Source organism: Penaeus monodon, chromosome 4 (genome assembly GCF_015228065.2).
Source record: "Penaeus monodon isolate SGIC_2016 chromosome 4, NSTDA_Pmon_1, whole genome shotgun sequence".
Taxonomy (NCBI): Eukaryota; Metazoa; Arthropoda; class Malacostraca; order Decapoda; family Penaeidae; genus Penaeus; species Penaeus monodon.
Window position 1 is genome coordinate 36,853,437 of NC_051389.1, and position 23,367 is coordinate 36,876,803.

A 23,367-nucleotide genomic window follows, 5' to 3' on the forward strand; every position below is an offset into this window, starting at 1 on the left:
ACAATCCACACTGCATCCTGCCTCCAGTAGGAAGGGGGGCTCTTTCACTTTTTCCAGGCAGTTCCTCTCCGCTCCTCGGAGGGGACCTGTACCCTTTTTCAAGTGAATCCCTCTTTTCTCTGAAACGCCAAAGGTTGTTTCACCTCATTGAGAAAGAGGGGGGTCCTGCACCTGTTCCTGTCAGTTCCTTCATCCCTCTGAAAACAGCTGGCCACAGGCTGTTTCACCACAGTGAGGGAGAGAAATTAACATTTTCCAGGAGGTTCCTCTTGCAGGAGGTTTTTAGGTGGATCCCTCTTCTCTCTGAAACATCCAAAGGATGTTTCACCTCAGTGAGAGAAGGGTGGGTTCTGTACCTGTTCCAGTAAGCTCCTTCGTCCCTCTGGAAACAGCCAACCACAGACTGTTTCCATCACAGTGAGGGAGAGGAGCTGACTTTTTTCCAGGCAGTTCTTTTGGCAGGGTGAGTTTAACGTGAATCCCTCTTCTCTCTGAAACACCCAAAAGTTTCACCTCAGTGAGAGTAGAGGGACCTGTACCTGTTCCAGTAAGTTCCTTCATCCCTCTAAAATAGTCAACCACAGACATTTCATCACAGTGAGGGGAAAGACTACTTTTATCCAGGTACTTCCTATCACGGGAACTTGATGTTCTGTCTAGCAGCTGCTATTAGACAGAACCTGGCTGAAGGCCTGACAAGGGGGCTCTACCTGCCTATCGCCCTATTCGAAAGAAAAAGAGTGGCAGTCATCAGATGGTCTGCCAGACCAATCCCTAACAAAAGAATGGCAACTCTATGCACACCGTAAGGCAGGCCTTCTAAGGCTCCCCAGACACACCCTCCCCTGCGGGAGGTAAAGGTCTGCCCACGTCCGAGCACGCGCCCGAAGATGGGGTCCAGTTCACAAGAAGGTGTGCACAGAGTCATCCTAATGCCGAAAATTCGCATAGGAAAGAGTAGGCTAGTAGGGCACGAAGCTACATGCAAGCACATAGCATCGTGGCATCAAACAATGGGGGGCGCGTCACCGTCCGGTAACGCGGAAGAGCCGAGGCCGAGATTGCATGGGACCGGGCGCGGGGCATCTCTTTAATATGCCCATGCAAAAGCCACATGATCGAGGGATCATGGCATCATGCTAACTCTCTTGGCGTTGCTCGGCTCCACCCGCTGCGCCCCGTCCGCCACCCTTGCCGGAACCGATCATCCCCCCTCTCTGAATCGTCCAATCAAGGACCGATTCACCGCAGGGAGAGAGGGGAGGAGCCTGTTCGTCTATCCTGCTTCTGATTCGTCTCGTTCTGTCACCCTGCCAAATTTCCTTTGCTTGCTTGCTTGAGATTTGCGAAGTTCTGGCTTCGCCCGGGCCTTTCACTTATGGCCCGGCCTGTGTCAGCTTTTTATGGCTGTCTCATTTGTTGGTCTGACACTCGGTGCTTTACCGTGCGGTGGATTGCCAGCAGCGCTCCTGTAGCCGTGGGTGAAAGCATCTCGCATAATCTCTTTACCAGCACGACGGCTGTGTTCTGTGGGTTTGTCTTAGGAATTGCGTGTGCACGCAATTCTCCAAGTATTTGTATCAGTGTGGCGTTGGGCTCGCCGCAATGCTCCCAAACCCTCTCTTCATGTTCTATGGTTTGTATGACTGCCATGCACAGTGGAACCTAGGCGCATTCTGTGCAGAATGACTTCGTACCTCTGTTGTTTATTTCAGAGAGTGCCAGTGGTTCATAGCCTGTGGCATCTGAGTACCAGCTGGCCGGGGGGGAATGTCTCGTTTCCTCTCTTGAAGCTGCAGGAGGAAGGAGTTGCCGTCCCCGTACACTTCCTCTAAGTAACTTGGGCTCTGATGTATTATCATGGGATTGGGGCATACCCGGCCGTTTTGGGCAAATCGTCAGCAAGTCATTGCCTTGATCCCTAATGGCTGGGAACCCAGTTTATGATAATTCTTCTACCTGAGAAAGCATCCTTTGTGTTATTGTGCCGATGGTTGTCAGGAGGTAGATTTTGGGTCAGTGGGTGAGCGCTGCTGAAAAACAGTCGACGGCCCCTTTTGGAGTCTGTGTTATGACCACGTGACCTTTTTCCTGGACGCGTGTCTCAGTGCTCCCATGATAGCAACTACCTCTGCCTGTAGCGAGGAGGCTTTGTCTGTTACCCTCATGGTAATTGGGGCATCCCTTGCTGCAAAGCCGGCGCCTGCAGTGGGGTCAAGGGATCGACCGATCCGTCTGTGTAATATGTCAGGCCCCCCGGGAGGGGGATGGTTGCAATGACCCTCTGGGTTCTGCCTTTAGGCTAGGCGTGAAATATTCTTTATTTTTTTTGCTTGCAGCTCATGACCGGAGAATCTATCGAGGTTTGTGACAGGGCGGAGCTTCGACAAAGTAAGGGGTGTGGGGAGTCCATGCCCTTGGCCAGTAGTGGTTCTTTGAGCTGATGGCGTATTAGCACCCTGGCTGTGAGACAGCCAGGAGTTGTTTGCAAACAGCTCGTTATCTTGTTTAGGCGTCTACTATTTTGTGTCTTAGGCTTGTGTTCCTGGGAGCCTGGATGACCTTTGATAAGAATTGGGCTCCCGTTAGATAAATTCGTGAGGCCAAGGGAGAAGGTTTGTCTCCACTGGGAGGTTGAGGACCTTCGCCACCTTGGGGCACCCAGAATGACCCTGGCGGCTCTTTTGCTGTCTCCAATCGGTCTTTATATTTTCTCTTGTCCCAATCAGCGAGGGAGGCATAGTCTACATGGAAGGAAGCTGCCCCCCACCGAACCGGAGATCTCCGCCCAATCAGGAGTCCCCAAGTGAAGCAGTGAAAGGGAAACCCACAGGAAGAAAGGTTCCAACAGCACCACACGGGCCCCCCCAGACCCAGAAGACATGTCTTCGACGAGGGGACATGTCGATCCTGATCACTGCTGTGGTCACAGCAAGGGCAGTATCCCTGTCCAGGACCGAGGAAGAGGCGGATAAGGCAGTCAGTGTTGCCATGACGACTCTTAAACAGACCGTGAAAAGCATAAAGGGAGGAAGATGGAGAAGGCCAAATCAGCCCAATCCTCTCCCTCAGCCCAGGTCGAGACTCCCCTCCCCTCCCAAGCCAGCTATGCCCTCACAGGCAGAGCCTAACCAGGGTGGTCAGTGCCACAAGCCGAATCAGAAGAAGCTGAGCCTGCCCAGAAGGCCAGCCAATGCACAGAAACAGCCTGGCCCGAGAAAAAGCCAAAGACGAAAGTCAGAGCTACCAAAGGCTCCACCCCCAGTGGATCCAGGATAGCCTGACAGCCGAAAAAGAGTCCTCAAGCAGTGAGGGTCTCACAATGGGGTTGTCAGGACTCCGACCGTCAACCCGAATGTGACGATGTCTCTGAGAACTATCAATTAGTAACATCATGACACGCAATGTAAGTATCTGCAGTGGAACACTGTGGCTTCTCCTCAAGGAGTGCCATCCTCCACGCAATAGTGCGATCAAGGAGCATTGACATCGTCATGCTCCAGGAGACATTATCAGCGGAAGCTGTTCGCTTCTCAGGGTATCACGTCTACGCGCTGCCACGTTCCGATGGCAAAAGAGGCCTGATGACCTGGTGAAGGCAACAATTCCTGCTCCGCAAAAGCCGATGCACCGCACTGTGGAGAAGATGTTTAATCTCTGCCGTCGAGATTCAACTGGCCGGGGGACCCCCGAAACTGTACAACGTGTACAGCAGCCACACGTTTGTAGCTTTGACATCAGCCAGTATGTGCTCCGCAGCACACAACCGAGTGATCTAGGGGGAGACTTCAATGCACACCACCCCATTTCCCGGTCCCTGCGGGTACCGGAGCGGCTGGCCGTCACATAGCCAACGTGCTCGAGACATTCCCCGAGATCGCTCTCCTCACAGCCAGGGGCCAACGCATGTGAGAGGAGGGGTCCTGAACCTCACCCTTTGGCCCCTGCGACTCTGGTGGAGAGGATTGGCTGGGTGTCGATGAGACCGTCCCCTAGTGACCATTATGCACTATAACAACCCTCATGGATAGTGGGCCCGCCGAAATCCACGACCGAATCCAAAATGGAAAACAGAAAAGGCCAACTGGGAGGCGTTTCCAAAAGCGCCTGGCCCGCTGTCTGAGAAGCAAGAACCCACACAAGAGGGAAAATTTTGGGAAATGCTACAACCAGACTTGTAAATGCCATTTATGAGGCAGCCTCATGACCATACCAAAACTCGGCCTGGGTCAGGAGTCACAAGGACGCCTGGTACTTCAATGACGAATTAGGAGGTCAACCACAGGTAACATGTGCCGAAACATTTCCGAGGCAAAGAACCCCGACAACCTAGCCCTCCTAAGGGGGCGGTGAGGGGTGCCCAAGGGAAACTGTCAGCAGAGTGAGGCAGGAAAAGTGCTGGAATGGTTGTGAGGCTTTTTCGATCACCGTACCACCCTCATCGAGCTATGGCAGAGGGTCCCAAGCGAGCCACCAGCGCTCAGCCCCGAGATGCACGCACCACGACCCCCAGTCCGAGGCCCAACAGACTGGCGCATAGTTCTCTCTGCTAGAACGAGCAGCGACAGTCTGCCAGCCGAACTGAGGGGCAAGAACAAGAACGCCTACAACCAGACAGCCCTTTCTCACATCAGAGAAAGGGCAGCCAACCCGATAACTCAGACGTTATCTTTTCTCTGAGGACTAAGAGATGCACACAAGCCCAGTTGCAACTCAGCCCCGGGACGATGAGCGGATCTCGTACCCCATCATCTCCCGCCTGGGACTGGTAGGTGAAGCTTTGCATTCCCTGCAACTTAATCAACAGTCCTGGGAAACTTCCACTCTACCCCAGAGCTGGAAGAGGGCTACCAGAGTTCCCATCCCTAAACCCTAAACCAAAGGAGCCGGGAAGTACCAAGCCCATCTCTCTCCTAGCTGTCTGGCCAGACTGCCGAGAGATGTACTGTAACCGGCTCCATGGACAATGTGAGCCCACACGAACACCTCCCACGGTTCCCAGGCAATGAGCAACAGCGCACAGCACAATCGCCCTCTCTTGAGCAAAATAAACACGGGCGCCTCCTGTGGTCCGTATTCCTTGACCTGGGGAAGGCTTTCGAATTGGCAAGTCCTCTTGCCAATTCAGGAGAGCCTGATCCAAAAAGGATCAGAGGTAGCCTTCTTGGCTGGATAGGTGACTCTTTGACGAATAGAACAGCCAGAGTTCAATGCCAAGGTCACCTATCACAGCACTGCACTAGGAAATGGAACGCCAGCAGGGTGGGGTTCTCATCCCAGCCCTTTTTAAACACACATGATCCCTGTATCCTCAACATAAACCTCCACGTGGGGTGCAAGATCATCTCCTATTCAAGACGATCTTGCTATCATCTCCCTGGACCACACCCCTGCCTAAACAAAGCCCAGCGTTTGTCCTGGACTTGGTATCCGAGGAGTGTTGCAGGACAGGAACTAAAGATCTCTGCAGCAAATCCAAGGCCATGGCCTTTGAGACAGAGAGTTCAATGCACAAGTCTGAAATCCAGGAATGGAATTGGAGTGGGTTCAGAATACCTGTCCTTGGGGTAAGGATAGACCGGACCCTCTCCTTCCGCCAGGAGTCCAGTAACCTGCTTGACCGACCAAAGGCAAGACTGTCTGTCTGAGATTACTGAGTGGAAGACGCATAAGGGGCCAGACACAAGTACTAAGATCATTCTATGGTACATTCTGTCAGCCCATTGTAGACTATGCCTCCCTCGCTCTGATTGCATAAGAAGAAATATAAAGACGCGATTGGAGACAGTCCCACAACGAAGCCGCCAGGGTCATTCTGGGTGCCCCAAGGTGGCGAAGTCCTAACCTCCTAGTGGAGACAAACCTTCTCCCTTGCCCTCACGAATTGATCTAATGGCAGCACATTCTTATCAAAGGTCATCCAGGCTCCAGGAACACAAAGCCTAAGACACAAAATAGTCAGACGCCTAGAACAGATAACGAAGCTGTTTGCAAAACACTCCCCTGGCTGTCTCATCACAGCCAGGGTGCTAATAAGCCATCAGCTCAAAGAACTCACTATGCCAAGGGCATGGACTCCCCACACCTGACTTTGTCGAAGCTCCGCCGTGGGCACACACCTCGATAGAGTTCTCGTCATGAGATCTGGCAGCAAAAAGAGTGAATATTGTACGCCTAGCGTTTAGCTGAACGGCAGAAACCTCAGAGGGTCATTGCAACCAATCAACCCTCCGGGGAGCGAACGTATTACACAACGGATCGGTCGATCCCTTGACCCACACGCAGGCGCCGGCTTTGCAGCAAGGGAATGCAAATAATCCAGGAGGGTAACAGACCACGCCTCCTCGCTACAGGGCAGGGTAGTTTTGCTATCATGGAGCACTGAGACACCGTCCGTGAGGAAAGGACACGTGGTCATACACACAGACTCCAAAGGAGCCGTCGACTTACTTCAGTCAGCGCTCACCCACTACAACTCTACCTCCCTGACAACCATCGGCACAATAACACCAAGGATGCTTGCTCAGGCAGGAAGAATTATCATAAACCTGGTTTCCCAGCCATATAGGGATCAGAGTCAATTACTTCTGACAGATTACCCGAAATCGGCCGGGGTAAATGCCCAAATCCCATTATAATACATCAGAGCCGAATTTACTTAGGAGGAGTGTACGGTGGCGGCCAACTCCTTCCTCCTGCAGCTTCAAGAGAGGAAACGAGACATTCCCCCTCGCCCCAGCTGGTACTCAGATGCCACAGCTATGAACCACTGCACTCTCGGAAATAACCAACAGAGGTACCGAATTCATTCTGCACAGAATGCGCTAGGTTTACCACGTGCATTGCAGATTATACAAACCATAGAACGTGTGAAGAGAGGTGTTGCAATGCATTGCGCGAGCCGAACGCCACACTGATACCCTACTTGGAGAATTGCGTGCACACGCATTCCTAAGACAAACCCCACAGAACAGCCGTCCGTGCTGGTAAAAAGAGTTATGCAGATGCCTTACACACGGCTACAGGAGCGGGCTGCTGGAAATCCCCCCGCCAGTAAGCCCGAGTGTCAGACCAACAAATGAGACACCCAAAAAAAAGCTGACCGGGCCGGGCCAAAGGAAAGGCCCCGGCGAACCCAAAACCGCAAACCCAAAGCAACCCTCAGGGGTGTTTGGGTTTGGGGTTTCCCATGATATAACTCCCTCTGCCTAAGTGGTGAGACATAGTCTGCAGGCCCCACAAGACCAACAAGGCAAAAAGAAGAGGAGCGGGGGTTGGGGGGTGCTGTGAAAAAAAGTGAGACCCCAGTCCCACCTTTGGGCCCTAATTTTCCTTTTGAACACTTTTAGAAAATTTACACTAAAGTCAAAAAAAATATAGATATTTTTAAATTCGAAAATAATAACAAGGGAAAATGAGGGAAAAACTTGAAAACGTTTGGGTTAAGGGGTAATAAAAATTAATATACCCCCACATAGAAACTTATCTTGTCATAGACAAAGATACTTAAATGAGGTAATAATCCGAGATACTTGACATTTTTCCTTTTTAGAGTTTTTGTATTTAAAAAAACACATATAATAGCTGCTGCCCCATGTCCTGTTTCGGTGTAACTCGCCGGTTGTGCCTTAGGATGACTCAGTCTTCAGTTTGCCTCCAGAAGTGACCATGTCAAGGTCACCACCAGCCTTCAGTCCCCCTAGGGTTGGCTGGCCAGACACGACATTGCCTAGAGGCATTACAGCCTCTTACACCACAGTGCTATTCTGTTTTTCTTTTATTTATTATTAAAGCTGGTTAATGTGTATTAGTCTTGCTGTTGCCTTTTCCGAACTACTGCACCGCCCTGATGAAACCTATATAAAAAGCAAATATGTAAGCGAAGGAGGAAATGCAACTGTGAATAAGCACAAGTCAAATCACTGATAAAAGGGTTTCCCCTCCAAAAATATTGGTATATGCGCAAAATAACACTACAAAAGAGGGTGGCAGTTTTTAGTAAATGAGCAGGCACAGGTTTTACAGCTTTCAAAAAATGATTCAACGGTTAGATAGTAATGATCTTCCCAAGTTCTCTAAACAAGTATGAAAATTATTTACCGTTTTACTATTTATTGTTTTGTATTACCAACTGTTTTCTCTTTCTCTCTCTTTCTCCAAGGAAAATGCAGATGTCATTGAGCGAGTGCCACGGCCTGGTGCACAGGTTGACCCCAGCAAAATCAACTAGGTCCAAGCCAGGAACAACAGTGCCATGCCTTTCCCATGTCCATGGTGGTGGAGTTGAATCCCAGCAGTGCCTCTTGTGTGCAACGATGGACAGACACATATCTGAGTGACATTCCTCACATGGGGCAATACCCCGATCCTAAGGGCCCTGTTACGTTTTTCATTGGTTCTGCCCTCATGAATCACATACTAACCAAATTGGACCAAATGAAGGACACACTGGACCAGGTGCAGAGATAAAATGTGGACCTGAGGTTCCACAATCAAGATTTGCAAGCCTGCCTTTTGTTGTACAAAATTCAAGTGCACTCTCACCTGCAGCTGTCATTACATAACTGTAGGAGTCCATTACCATCTTCATCCAGGCTGCTATTGATGTTCTCATTAATTAATGCCCCAAAACCTTGTCTTTGTCATCAAAGGTTGGTTACCCATGTGGGTTGTGAATTTAGCCCATCGAAGGTCACCCTGTGGGACCCACCTAGCCACTTTTTATGACATCAATGTTGTTTATGACACGTACGATTCCACATTTGCTGTGTACAGTAATATGCCGTCACCAGGCAACGAATGTATGTGCTTTCCGTCTCTCACTTGAAAGCCAAAGACAAACACTGTTTCCGGGAACTTTTGTATGAGTTCCTACGGCTGTTCTCGAGTGATGCAAAGGAGTGTAGAGAGGTCCCTGGTTCCATGCACCATATCATATACAGACTGGTAATGCTGCACCCACCTTTGCATTTAGGTACCAGTGCCACTACATGCCAACAGCAGTCAGCTATCTACTTCCTCCAATCCTGACCATGCTGGACAACTTGCATTCATGTAATGCATTTACTAGTTTATATGCGAGTAGTACATAATGATCAATACCTTTTGAGCCATCAAACAATGCAAAAATCTTTAATGATGGTGTGACTTTATTTGTGTGTCATATAGGTTATAAACTGCACCACAAATTATCCAACAAACTATCAATCCTATACCGTCACCTGTGATTGGTTACCATACAGCTACATACCTTTATGATGTGATATTTTCAGACAACCTGCAGAAGCATTTTCGCGACCCTGATCCTATTGCATAATGTAGGACCACAGTTTAACCCCGAGAAATGCAAAATTGCAGTTAAGGACTTCAAATTCTTTGGGTTTGTCACGTCTGTAAGTGTCAGGTGCAAGCTATTGCAAAGATAGAGAGGCCAAGAGATGCACATAGTGTCCATTGTTTTTTGGGCACGGTAGGCTTCTTTAAGTTTGTGGAAATTGCAATGCCACTCACCAACCTCACCTGCAAGAAAGCTCCTTTCCTCTGGGAAATAGGGCACTAGACTGCTTGAGGGCAAAAAGATGAAGAAAAATTCTGCACCAGTATCCGTACCCCCTTTATTTGTACCCTTTTTTGAATGCACACTAATCCCTCAAAGAGCGTGGACCAGGATGGCAATCCTCATGCTTTGGCCTATTATTCACATAAGATGAAGAGATGAGAGACCAGGTATAGCACCATGGACAGTATGGTTGTGGTTTAGGCTGTCAGAGCCTTTGACCCCTACCTGTATACCAACATGGACCTTTGCCCCTTGGTCTACATATTCCTGCCACATGTCTGGATGGGGGCCTCGAACTACAAACATATGATTACAGTATCCATTACTGTCAGGTTCCTGCCATAAAGATCCTGACATGGTGTCAGGCTGAGGCTGTGTTATTGGACAAGACCGATCCTGCAATACTAATCAGGAGCAAATTTAAAGACGCAACTTTGGCTGACAGATTAGTTTCCAAAGGAATACCCTTTTCCAAGTCCCAACGTATCTCTAAATGAAATGGGAATGAGCTAGGTGTCCTGTACCCCCAAAGGTCTTCCTTGCAACCCCTCCCAATAGCTCAACCCACATGTCTCCAGAATGTATTGAAAACTAAAAAAGGTATATTCTATTTACAAAATATGCTTACACACTCCAAGAAAGGGATATGCCTCATGCAAAGATCCCTCGCTTCACCACTAGAAGTGTAATGCCTTCTGGAAAAGGTATCAGCCAATCTACTTAATCTGCCCCTCACCTCTCAATACAATAGAGCAATGGCCTTGTCCAGAGGGGGGCACTGACAGCTTTGTAAAATACATGTAAATAAAGCCAGCATAAAACATAAAACAAAAAGTAAGGGTAAAATGAGGTGGCAAGGGGGAATGGCCCGGGCGTATCGACTGCCCTGGTGGTTTGGGATGCGAGTAGGATGGGGGAAGGGGATGAGAGCGGAGTACAGGGGAAAAAGGGGGATAGGGGGGGGAAAAGCGACGGTAAGGAAAAGGATAGGGATAGGATGGAGGCAGGATAGTATAGGGATAGAAGTAAAAGTTAGAACAAGCAAGAAATACAAGTAGAAGAGGGAGAAACTATCTAGGAAGTAGAGAGAAGGATAAAAGGGAGGGGGGACAGGAAGAGGGTGCGAATAAGTATACGAGAAGGATAGAAGGATCGAGCAAGGAAGACGGGGGGGGGGTAGGTGATTGGTATGGTCGGGGGGATGTGTGAAAAAAACCCCCATTCCTACAAAAAAACGAAACCACCATGCCCCATTACCCATTACACTCCGAAAACGCGCCTGTAGAAGCATACCCTGATGACTCACACTGCTGCCTTAATTGCAGCATGTATTGAAGGCAATGCAGAGGCAACTTGATTATGATTAAATGTTCAGTGATTTTTTTTTTTTTTTAATATTCTTTATTTTGGATTTTGATTGAAAATATCATGAGTTTGCCCAAACGGTTGGTACAAGGGTGATATGAATTTAATTAGGTTGCTTTTGATAGGGTTGCTTTTGATAGGGTTACTTTGAAAGATTAATCAAACAAACCTGTCCCACAAAACTTCGGCGGGCCAGAGGTTCCCATTACGACACTAAAGGGCCCGCAAGAAGCAAAGACATACCAGCCGGGCCTTTTTCCAAAGAAGGGTGTGGAAAATGGTGTCTGCCCCCAAACATACTACTAGATCATTGTTTTTGGGAAGTGCATTTGCCACTGCTAGTGTATTCTATTATTTTGTTATTAAAGTGGTTAATGTGTATTTGTTATTACAATCCCTTTTAAAAACCCAAAGCTTACCCCCAAGAATTATAGTAAAAGAAAAATTGATAAAAGTTAAATGTAATGAATGCTTAAAAAAAAGTTTTTTCACAGACAGGTTTCCCCCCTAAAAAAACAGGTATATTCTAATTAAAAGAGGTGGTTAAAACAACAGTTTAGTAGTAGCAGCAAAAAACATCAGTATACAGCAGTAGCAATCCCTGTACTAGTGGTGGTGGGGGGTATTTGATTAAGTCACCATACAAAAGAAAATTTTTTCGATGGACAGGTTTTTTTTCGGCCATCTCAAAAAAATAATGATGGGGTTTTTTTTTTCGCGTCCTGCCATGTGGTGACCCATGAATTTTAAAGGTGACCCTGCATACGGCCATTTTTGTGACCTAAAGGATTTGACCGCGAATTAATTCTTTTTGGGGTAGCAACTCTTTTATGGAATCTAGAAACGCCCAGTCCTGTATTTAAATTGAATGATTGCATATTAAAGAAAAACTGTGACTGAAAATGAGTGAAGCACTTTCCTTTGGCTCGTATGATTTCCCCAAAGGGGGGAAAAAAAGAAAGGAGGTTTCCATGAAAAAAAAGTAGTTACAGAATTATCCGTGACAAAATTCAAAAATCAAAAAAAGAATTCTTTTTAAACAATATCTTGCTTAAAGAACAGGGCCCTTTTCAGTAATTTTTCGCTGTAACTCTTCATTTGGGCAATTGAAGAGTATTGAAAAGATATTTTTTTTTTGTGAAAATGGTTTTAAAAAAAAAAAAAGAAAAGGGTTTATGGATATAAAGAATTTTTTGAATTTTGATCTGAATTTATTTTTAACTAGAAGAGACAAATTTTCTGGGGTGAAATTAAAAGGAAATTGGGGAACCAGAAGTCTGGCAAAGACATGCCCTTGTTGGATGACGTGGGAATGAAAACGGCATTTGGGGAAAATAACCGGGGAAATGCTGGGGGTGAATGTGAGTTTTCTGCTCGACAAGAGGTGCATCGATTTTGTAAAGTCCCGTTCAGAAATGTTCGAGTTTGGGGATTTTTTTGGGCGAGACATGTAGGTTGGGGGCAGGTGGGGTCTTTTTTATTTTGCGGGTTTAAAGTGGGATTTATTTTTTGGGGTTGGTTTCAGCCATGGTTGATATCACAGTAAAGTGAAAATTATATTTATTTCTTTTATCAGTTTATTTTACTGTACATTTTCAGTATGGTGGTAGGGGGAAGTTGGTAATGAAAATGAAGTCACAAAATGGTGGGATGACATAGTGGCCGGGTTAAGAAGGCAAAGGTGGAAAAATTGCTAAATTTAAAGTTTGGCAGCTTTATACGTTTTTTCCCTGGAAAGAGAGGTTTGGGGCTTTGTAATTTTGAATGAGAGTGATATTTGAACCCCAAAGAAAAAAAGAGTAGGTTAAGGAGCTATTTGAGGGGGGGATAGGTGGATGTTTTTTTTCATGAAGTATGGGGTTTGGGGGTTCTTTAGGATAGAGGGGAGAGGGGTTTGAGAGACTGTAAAATTGACTTGAAACCGGTTTTCCAGATCGAAAATCATTCGAATTTTCAGTAGGTAAAGCATATTTAAACTGTGGATATGGTTAAATGATCATGAGGTCTAGAGTGCTAGCCTAGGAAATGGACGTCAAGAAGCTGCAAAAGTTTCAGCTAGAGTTGGGAAAAGGTGAGAATGGGAAGCCCACAGCGACCCCCACATGCAAAGAGGGGGGGTAGAGAGCCAAACATGCCTTAAAATGTTATTTTGTGGGGAAAAAAAGGTCACATAGCATACTAGGTGTGAGGATAGTGTGGGCAAAAAAAGGGAAGGCTACCCCTGGAGCAATTGCAATAGCATGGATTGGTTTAGACGAATAAAAATGGTGAGCTAATGTTCAGAAGAGGTAAAAGATCCAGAAGTGAAGGAAGATCTGAAAAAAAAATAAAATTTTTTTCTGTGTGCAGAAAATTGAGTCACCAGCCGTTGCAGGGGCTCCGGTTCCCTGGGGTTTTATGTAAAAGGGGGTGTGAGATGCAAAGACCAGGTCAAAAGAGTTTATCCAATGATACAAGTAAGGAAAGGAGGGAAAAATTGTGGATCCTTTAGAGGGGGGGGAAGCCCCATGCGGAGAATGGGTTGTTTGATGGACAAAAATCAGCATTCCCAATGGAATGACTTGGAGAATGGCAAGAAATTTCGGGGATGGATTACTTGGGGGGGGGGAAATGACTAAAATTTACATTAACATGGCAAGTTGGGTGCTCTAAAAAAGGTGTAAATTGGCTCTGAAGGGGGGGTTTGTGAAACTAGGGTTTGGATTAAGAAAGAGAGTTCAGTTGAAAGGAGTTTCAAGATTATAGTAAAAGGGCCCAAAATTGGGGCCCTTTGAAGAGTTTGCAGCTAAGAAGAACAAAACGATTGCTGGTTTAAATGAAGATGCCTGGTTAGATTCCCGGAAGAGGCAGCAAAGTTGACCTTACAACCACCCAGGACAAGGTTCGACAGGAATGAGGTGTATTTGGTGCATTTTGGGCGATTTGCATAGCTGGCATAGGCAGGGAAAATCTGTGAAGAAAGACTTGACGTGACTAGTAAATTGGTGTGACACACTATGGGCAGTTGTGCTTATTTATGGGCATGTCGAACCCGGTAGGGAGAGTCAGGGGAAAAGGGTTTAGAGTGTGGAGGGAAAATTTCGGTGTGGTCTTTCTGGGCATCGATTTTATTGACAACAACGTCCCTACAGTCTCAAATGTTGAAGAATATGCTTACAAATGGAATTTTTTTCGTTTTTTTAGAAACAATGGCTAAAGGAAAATAGGAACGTAGAAAGACACCCTCAGACGATCAAAATCTGGGTGAGTTCCAACAAGAGGAGCCAGAGGAAGCTGGTGAAAATATAGCCTACCGGTACAGCAAAAAACCGACTGGGGTAGATGAAGGATTATGGAGGGAGTAAACAAGCAAAGGGGGACTGAGAGCCAGTAACCAGTTTTAGTAATAATCTAGCAGTGATCTTAAGATCAGGGGTGTATGGGGTAATTAAAAGGAAAATTGGTAACTCTTGGGGGTCTGGCAAAAGCAGTGTCCTTTTTTGGGGATGTGGCAAATGAACTGTGGAGTTGCCGGTGGGGACTGAGTTTCTGCTCAAGAAGAGGGTATATTTTTTTTGGGAGTCCTGTTCGTAGTGGGCTTTTGGTGAGTTTTTTTTTTTGGTGATTTGTTTGGTGGCAGGTGGATTTTTTTGGAAACATGTGATTTAGATCGCTGTTGACTCACGTGAGAGGTCCCAAATTATATTATTACATTAAGATTACTGTCTTTTTTATAAATATCTTTTCAAAGGCTATATATTTTTCCAAGTATAGTTCTGGCTGCGACTGTGTACTTCGACAGTGTTTTGAAAATTTTCTTAGCGCAACAATTTGTAGTTATTTCAAGTCTTGTAGGCGGAGCATCGACACTGTCGGGCGTTCGGAAACCCACCGAGTCAAAGTAACATATTGCTTAAACAAAACCTTGATCCCCCATATGGAAAAATTTATGGATTATAACTTAATTGTCCTAAAAACAACCATATTACTGCAAAGGGTTAAGTTACTTGATCGATTTCAACATTCCTAAATGATGATACAACAATAAAAGAGAGATAGTAATAAAGGCCAGTAACAATGACAGTGATAATGCAATTACAATGACAATTACAATTTGGGTATAATCATAATAAAAGCATTTACATTATTCATTAATAAAAACCTACTATTTCTGCTGTATTTCATTAGTAGATATAAATAAGGAGACAAGGGTCGAAAAACCTTTTATGGTTAATGGCATTTTTAATACTTTTTTGTCAGCACTACATAGCCTATGAAAATAAAATAGCGCCCATCGTACTGAAAGTAAAATACATTTTTTTAAAAACATGCATAACACAAATGTGGCATTTGGTATTCTTTGTAAATGAATACACACACACACACACACACACACACACACACACACACACACACACACACACACACACACACACACACACACACAATATAATATATATATATATATATATATATATATATATATATATATATATATATATATTAATGCTCACCATATTGGGATCCTTGTCTTTGCTTCCATTTGGCCAAAGTTGAGATTTCGGCTGCCATTATCTGGAAACCTTTGTGGGGGGACACCACAGTCACTTCACCGGCACCAGCGCAGCCTTGCTCGGCATAATTACCTCCACACCGGCGTGGGATGCTGTCAGTGAGGTCAGCGCTGATTCGCGGGAGGGCGGGATGCAGCCACTCGCCCAATTAGCTTACTCGGCCGCTGACCTCATATCTCCCAGATTGTATTTATACCACAAACTCCTTCCACCTTGACTATAGCTATAGAATTCGGCACTATGGTTACACATCCAGGCAATCAGGGTGTAATGAGCACTAGGACACGAAGTAAGAATGCCCCAAAAATTCGTCTGTGCCCACTCTTTGTATATCCACTTATTTGGTCTTTACTCATATGTTACTTATGTATACCTCATTTAATTAGTCTTTAAGCTGATAAGATAATTAGTACTTAAATAATCATTTAGAAAGATGATATTTTATTTTTTAGAAAGATAAAACTTTACTTTACTATTAGGGTATCAGGTGCTATTATGTTTATATTATTACACAAAGATAAGGAAACAGTGTAAATATGCGAGTTTACCCTACAAAATTCAGTTTTCTTTGTTTCCCCCACAATGCATTTTCTTTAATTAGAGGTACGCAGTTAATTTCACTGTTGCTTATTATATTAAGGTTCTATAAGGGATATTTTCATTAAGAAACCAATAGGGTATTACTTTTGCTTCTGGAGAAATTAATTTCCGGTATTATGCATGTATGATTAAGACTAACCATATGCTTGTAATTATGTGGCCTGAGTAGATGTTAAAATGTTAAGAATAACAGTGTTAAAAACCCCGATCTTATAACCATAACCAAAGAAAGAGAGAGAACAGAGACAAGTGCCTGATAAATGCCCGAAAGAGGTTAGTAAAATTCTTTAAATACCAGAAGTAAGAAAGAACATTCAGCTGTACTAATATCAATGATAAAATTATAAAATACTATAGATCTGATTACAGAACAATAACAAAGTAATCATTTGAGAAGAAATTGGAAACCATGGTAAATAGAATATCTTCTTCACAACTAGTGGCTGACACGTGGCACTTGCATACCATTCAGATGTTTCTCTGTTATTATTGAGGATTTAAAAACCCATTCAAGGAGCATGTTTTTTTTCGGTTTTCCCGTTTTGTTTGCTTTATGAATGTCCTTGGAAAGATGGACCAGATGTAAAGCAGATGCCATCCTTAGGAATCTTTTGAACTGATACAGGAAGAAATAGGGAATTTGAGGAAAGTCTGTACAGACAAAGGATTTAAGAAAGAAGGGGCATAAGAGAAGGACATTTATACTACACACATTAGTGGAGAAGTGGACATCTGTGTCAATCAAGGTTTTTAGTTGTACAAGTTTAATTTATAATTCAACATATCAAAAAGGTAAGATTATCAATTGTTTGAAAATTACCCTCTCTCAGTTACCTCTAAGACTGAAATTAGATCATCAGTAACCCTCTTATGATTTATATTTTTTATAGTGTGGGTTCATCATGAGTATGACTCAGATAATGATACAGGAGAGCTCACACTTGACGTTAATTAATAGTGCCCCCTCTAGATAAAGCTCGAGTGGATTTCCCAGTAGAAAGGGAAATAGTGGGTTTGACCATAGAGAGAAGGAGTGGGCGCAATACAAGGGGACGGATTGCAAATGGGGTCCCGTATCCTCCTAAAATCCACCGTCACTCATGAGTTCCTCACCCTCTCATTCAGCCACCCTGACTCCATGGCAGTCAGGTTATTCACCATACAGGGCCTCGTTATCCTTTCCACTGCCTATATAAAAATAAAGACTAATTTGCCTCTTGCAGACTTCAACTAATTATTCAATTATACAAATCTCCCAATCTTCTTCGCCGGAGATATCAACGCCACCCACACAACACCACACCACAGCATTACCAAAGCTTATGGTAGGCAACTCCTTTCTATTTTTGAAACCAAAAGACTCCACTACAGAGGACCCGACTTCTTCACCTCATACACAAATAGAGGAAAGGGCCGCCTTGATCTCGTTTTCAGGAACAGAGCAGCACTTGCCTACCACGGACAGCTACAACCCGGTCCGAACGTTGGTTTAGACCACATACCCATCATTATTTAAATTTCCACATCATCAATACTAAACAAAGAAAGACGATCTTTCCGGTATAAACAAGTAGACTAGGAGTCGTTTAAATCCAAATTAAATTATCAAAACTTGAATTTAATCTTGATTCCCAAACAACAGATGGGCATTGAAATTATATCTTCGCCTCCATCGCCTCAACTATGCTGAGCAACATCCCCAGGTCTCAGTATAAAATTCGCATGTCATTTCAGCCATCTGAAAGGATAAAACATCTGACCTGTTTCCGAAGTCGCTTTGCTCAAAATTTAAACAGATTAAACCATGTTCGATGGGACTTATCTATTCTAAGAGAACACAACATCGATAGTTTTGATAAAAACCGACAAAAATATTGGACAGATTTAGTTAAAAAAGTAGAATGCAACTGAGTTCGCAATCCACAGGAATTTTGGCAAAAAAATAAACAACTTAAAGGTAGTAATTACCCCTCCTTCTCCCACGTCATTCATAGTAACGTAAAAGTTTCAGATCCCTTGGATGTTATTAAAATGTTCTACCCTCACCCTCCTCATCCTCTGTTCACTGCCAGAATTGAAGAAATTGATACCTGGAGTCAAGAGAACAGGGTAGAAACTAACCCAGAGCCAATTATCCATCTCTACAGGCTTGACGACACTTGCGAACTCACAGCCCCCATCTCGTGTGAGGAAGTAAAAGTTTCAGGTCCCGTGGATGTTATTAAAATTTTCTACCCTCACCCTCCTCATCCTCTGTTCACTGCCAGAATTGAAGAAATTAATACTGGAGTCAAGAGAACAGGGTAGAAACTAACACAGAACCAATTATCCATCTCGACAGTCTTGACGACACCTGCGAACTCACAGCCCCCATCTCGTGTGAGGAAGTAAAAGGAAAAATAAAGAGGTTTCCTCGTAAGGCTCCAGGCTCCTCACAGATTGGACGCGACGCTCTTATTCACCTTCCCGACAACCTTCTGCAAGATTTGACTCACCTTTACAACCTTTACCTTTCCTGTGCAGCTTCGTGTGGCGGAGGGTAAGCCCAGCACGCCCGAAGGCATCCACACCGAATACGAAAGATTCAAGATGGCGCTGGGCCACCCTCACCCTTTTCCTCCTTTCAAAGAACCCACTACAACTATTACCCCAAGCTTTACCCTGCATGGTGGGTTAAGCCCTGGCTCCTTTTTCTTCTCGTAATATTACTTTTCCTCCACCCTTTATCCTTCCCCTATCCCCATCCTTCCTTCCCACTCTTCTTTCCAAAATTTTGTCTTTTGTCCACCTTGACTCACTCGTGGTCCTGCCACTGAAACCTCCTCTTCGAGGTACAGAACTAGAGTTCCCTCTGTGAGGTGATACAGCCTTTGGGTGGCCGTTTTATTTTAGAGGGAGGAAGAAAGGGTTCCAAACAATGATGCCTATCTTGTATGTTTGCTGTGTGTGGCATCCCTGTGTGCTATGGAGACGGGAGCAACACGCCTCCTTGGTCCCTTATTCCAGCAAGACGGGCGGTCTGATCTCGCCCCGATCAGATCAATCGGCTGATCTCCTTCGGGAGGCTAGGGTCAAGCAGTCAATGTTGCAGTTGGCACTCACACTGGTCCCGTGAGTGGCGGCACGATGGCTATTGGCTGCATTTATCCTCTCACCACCACTGTGGCTGTTAGACATTAGTTCTAACATGCAGCTTCACCTTGTTGGACTCGGTGGTGGATGGGCGTCTCCAAGGATGAAAGAAGTGCTTATTTTTATGGCAAATATTTCAAACCCCCTTACAACAAAGTGATATATATGAGGAACCTGCAAGGCCCAGACCACGACAGTCACTCTGAAGCCATACATGGCTTCTAGTGGCAAGCGAAAATGCAAAGCACAGATTGACTCTGTGATACCTGCTGCTAAGATGGACATGACTTCAGCCAAAAACATATCTGTCCACGAGATTGTCCTGCAGATGGACTCTCATGCTGGCCTATCCAGGCCAGCAGGCAAATAAGGAAGAGCTCTGAGTAAGTAACCCTCAGATGTCCTCCCTGATCGAGATGGGAGCACAAGCTGAACCAGCCGAAACAGCTGCTGCTCCCACGACCGCCACCCACAATTTTTGGACCCCCTAGGTGTTTCCCAAAGTTTAAGATTCCCTATAAACCTGAAGGCTTCAACAATGCCTACCAACTCGTAAGAGCATTACAGATGCAGCGAAAAATCCGGTTGTCAATCCGGATTGCCAGAGACCAGGGCATGATTATCATGTCCAAAGACCAAGCTACCTTGAATTTCCTGCAGGAAACCAAGGTGCTTAATGATGCCACTCAATCCCGACGATAGGAGAGTCAAGATGGTGATACTTGGCTTCTCACTATATATTGTGGATGTGATCACATCACACCCACAGGTCGTGGACACTTCCCGAATGTCGAAAAGGAAGAGCCCAACCAGGCAAGTCCTGGTGACCTTGAAAGGAGCCCCAACCACTACCCTTGATCTGGGTAACTGGGGCTCCTACAGCCTAAGAACATATGTATCTGAGCCATTTCGGTGCTACAAGTGCCAAAGATACGGTCACCACCAGGCTAGCTGCAAGGCCAAGCCTAAATGTGGTGTTTGTAGCAAGGCACACAACACCGAGATGTGCCTCAAGGCCCACAAAGAAGGCCAAAGGGACACAAAAGCCAAATGTCCCAACTGGGCCAATGGGCATCACGCCTCGAGCCTGGCTTGCCAGGAAAGAGTAAGCCCTCAGGCGACAAGAGGTTGCTGAAAAGCGACCAGACTTTGTTCCAGAAATAAAGAGAAAAGACTACTCAACCTCCTAAAAGGAAAGAAGCCACAGCCGACACCGGATATCTCCAATAAAAAGGAGTTTCCCACCATTACTAAAATGCAGAAGAACCACAGGAATAAAGGTTCAAAGGACACTGCAAAAGCCTTCCCAAGAGACGATAACAGTTTTTGGGAGGTCCAATGAGGAGAAGGCAGTCACGGTCGCCATGACGGCAATGACCCAGACTGTTGCAGTCCTGAAAGGGAGGAAGCTGAACAGAGCCAAAGCAGCCCCACCCTCACCCCAGGACGAGATTCCCCTCCCCACCCCAACCCTGGCCATGCCGAATCGGTGCAGTCTGAATCTGTGCAGTCTGACCTTACTCAGGTAAAGTCAACAAAGAGAAAAGATACACAGATAAAGCCTGAAGTGAGAAAAGCCAAACTCACAAAAGTCAGAGCTACCAAAGGCTCTCCACCTCCTAGTGGACCCAGGGTTAGCCTAACAACAGACGAAGATCCCTCAACCTGCGAGGACTTCACAATGGAGTTGCCAGACTCTGACTCTGAAGCCGAATATACAGACGTCTCTGATGTAACTATCACCAAGTAACATCATGACACGCAAACTAAGCATACTACAGTAGAACATCTATGGCTTCAATACAAAGAATGTTTGCTTCTCAGGGTATCATGTCTTCATGCTGCCAATTATAGCTGGCAAAAGAGGCTTGATCTCCCTGGTTAGACCAACAATTGCTCCACAATAGCCAATGCACCGCACTGTGGAGAGGATGTTGAATCTCTTGCCGTTGAGATTCACCTGGCTGGGGGCCTGCTGTACAATGTGTACACTGCAGGTGCTGGCTTTGCAGCAAGGGATGCCACACAATCCATGAGGGTAACAGACAACGCCTCCTTGCTACAGGCAGAGGCAGTTGCGATCATGGTAGCCCTAGCCCACACGTCCCTGAGGGAAGTACACACGGTCTTACATACAGACTCCGGGGCAGCCACTGACTGTCTACAGCAAAGCTCACCCAAAGACAACATCTAACTTCTGACCACTGTCCTCACAATAGCACAGAGGATTCTTGCTCATGGTAGAATAATAATAAACTGCCACATAGGCATCAGAGGGAGAAGGCAGAAGTGTAATGCCACAGCTCGTACTTTCCTCCTGCAGCTTCACAGAGAGAAAACGAGATCCTTCCCCCTCGGCCAGATGGTACTCAGACTCCATGCTACTGGCACTCTCTGAAACAATCAATAGACGTACCGAAGTCATTCTTCAAAGGATCAGACTAGGTTACCATTGCGCATGGCAGATCTAGAGACAATTGACCATGCAGAAAAGTGTTGCATGCATTGTGGCGAGCCGAACGCCACGTTAGTGCATTACTTACTTATGAGCACACACAATTTCTGAGACAAGGACCCCCCACAACAGCTGCCAGGCTGGTAATAAGGTTATGCCGCATGCTTACACCATGGCGGCAGGAGCGGCTGTTGGCAATCCCGCCACCACGGTAAGCACAGAGTGTCAGAGAATAAATGAGACAGACATAAATAGCTGACACAGGCCGGGCCATATGTATGAAGGCCCAGGCGAAGCCAGAACTTCGCAAATCTCAAATGAATGAATGAATGCACCTTGAGTGGAAGGAGTTTGACTCGCCTTCCACTCAAGGCCTAGGCTCCTCATTAAGCCAACCTAGGCCTCTCCAACACCTTGAGTTTCACAAATCCTCAGTGTTTCCAACTCTCTCTCTCTCTCTCATTATTTTGTTGTCTAACTTTTTTTTTCTTTGATCCTGCGAATCAGGTGGCGTGCCATAGGGAAGCAATCTGCATGCCAAGTCTGGCACGTGTGCCAGACTTGGCATGCAGCAGATTGATGATCTCATATGATAGACAAAAGAAATTGCAATATTTTAGTATTTGTGGAGCTCTATTCTAAGGATCAATTACTGTCTATCAAAATGTATACAAATTAGAATTTATTAGTCTGGCTGTGATCCTGTGCTTCGACAGTGTTTATTCGTATGTCTGCCTTTTGATGTTTTAGAAAATACATGCTGTGCATTTGTTAGTCTCATAAATTCTTGTGTCTTGTCTTAAAAAATCATACAGTCTTTTCCTTTTCCTGATTATTACCACTTTATCAATATTGCCTATGATGTTAGTTGTATTACATATTATCGACTCTTTTGAGTCTTAACAAACGTTATACCTTCCTGTATAATCTTTATAATATTTTATAACTCTCCATTTGGCCATTTAATGGCCATAAAATACAAAAAATATTTGGCATTATTCCTATTCGGTGGTGAGGCGCGCATGGTGTTGAAGAAGTTGGCACGCCTGTGGGTGGAGCTTTAACTTGAAGTCACTTGAAATTTGGTAGCAAAAATATTCAGCCAATTAAGAGAATCTATAGCTAGGAACGCTGCAGATAAAGCCTTTAAATGCTTATATTAAAAGTAAGTGATGATAATAATAACAGCTATAATGATATTAGACAATAAATAATATTACTAGTACTGTTATGATCGTTATAATCATATAGGAATGATAAGTATAAGTCAGATTAGTTTGTTTGTTTTTTCCCTAGAGTATGCATCTAATGGTTAAGGGTTAAAACAAATAAATGCACTATGGTAAAGTATTGTGGCGAAAGGGTAAAAATGAATCAAGGATTAGGATAAGTGGACAGAGGAAGGGGATGAAAAGAAGGAAAAGGAAAGCGGGAGAAGAAATGACAGTGCAAAATTAGTCAAGGCAAGGGCTGAGGTCCAAGGCAGGGGTGATCCCCACATTGGGCATCTGTCTCCATCTCCTAAGCCCCCTCCCCCATTATTATATTGTCATTTACCATTACTATTATTACATTGTCATTTACCATACTTTAATTATTATAATTAGGTGTGATTAATAATTTGGTGTGATTACATTTGTTACAATGGATATTCTTGGTGTAATACGCTGTCTGTTTCATTTTGCTTCTAAATTATCCCTTAT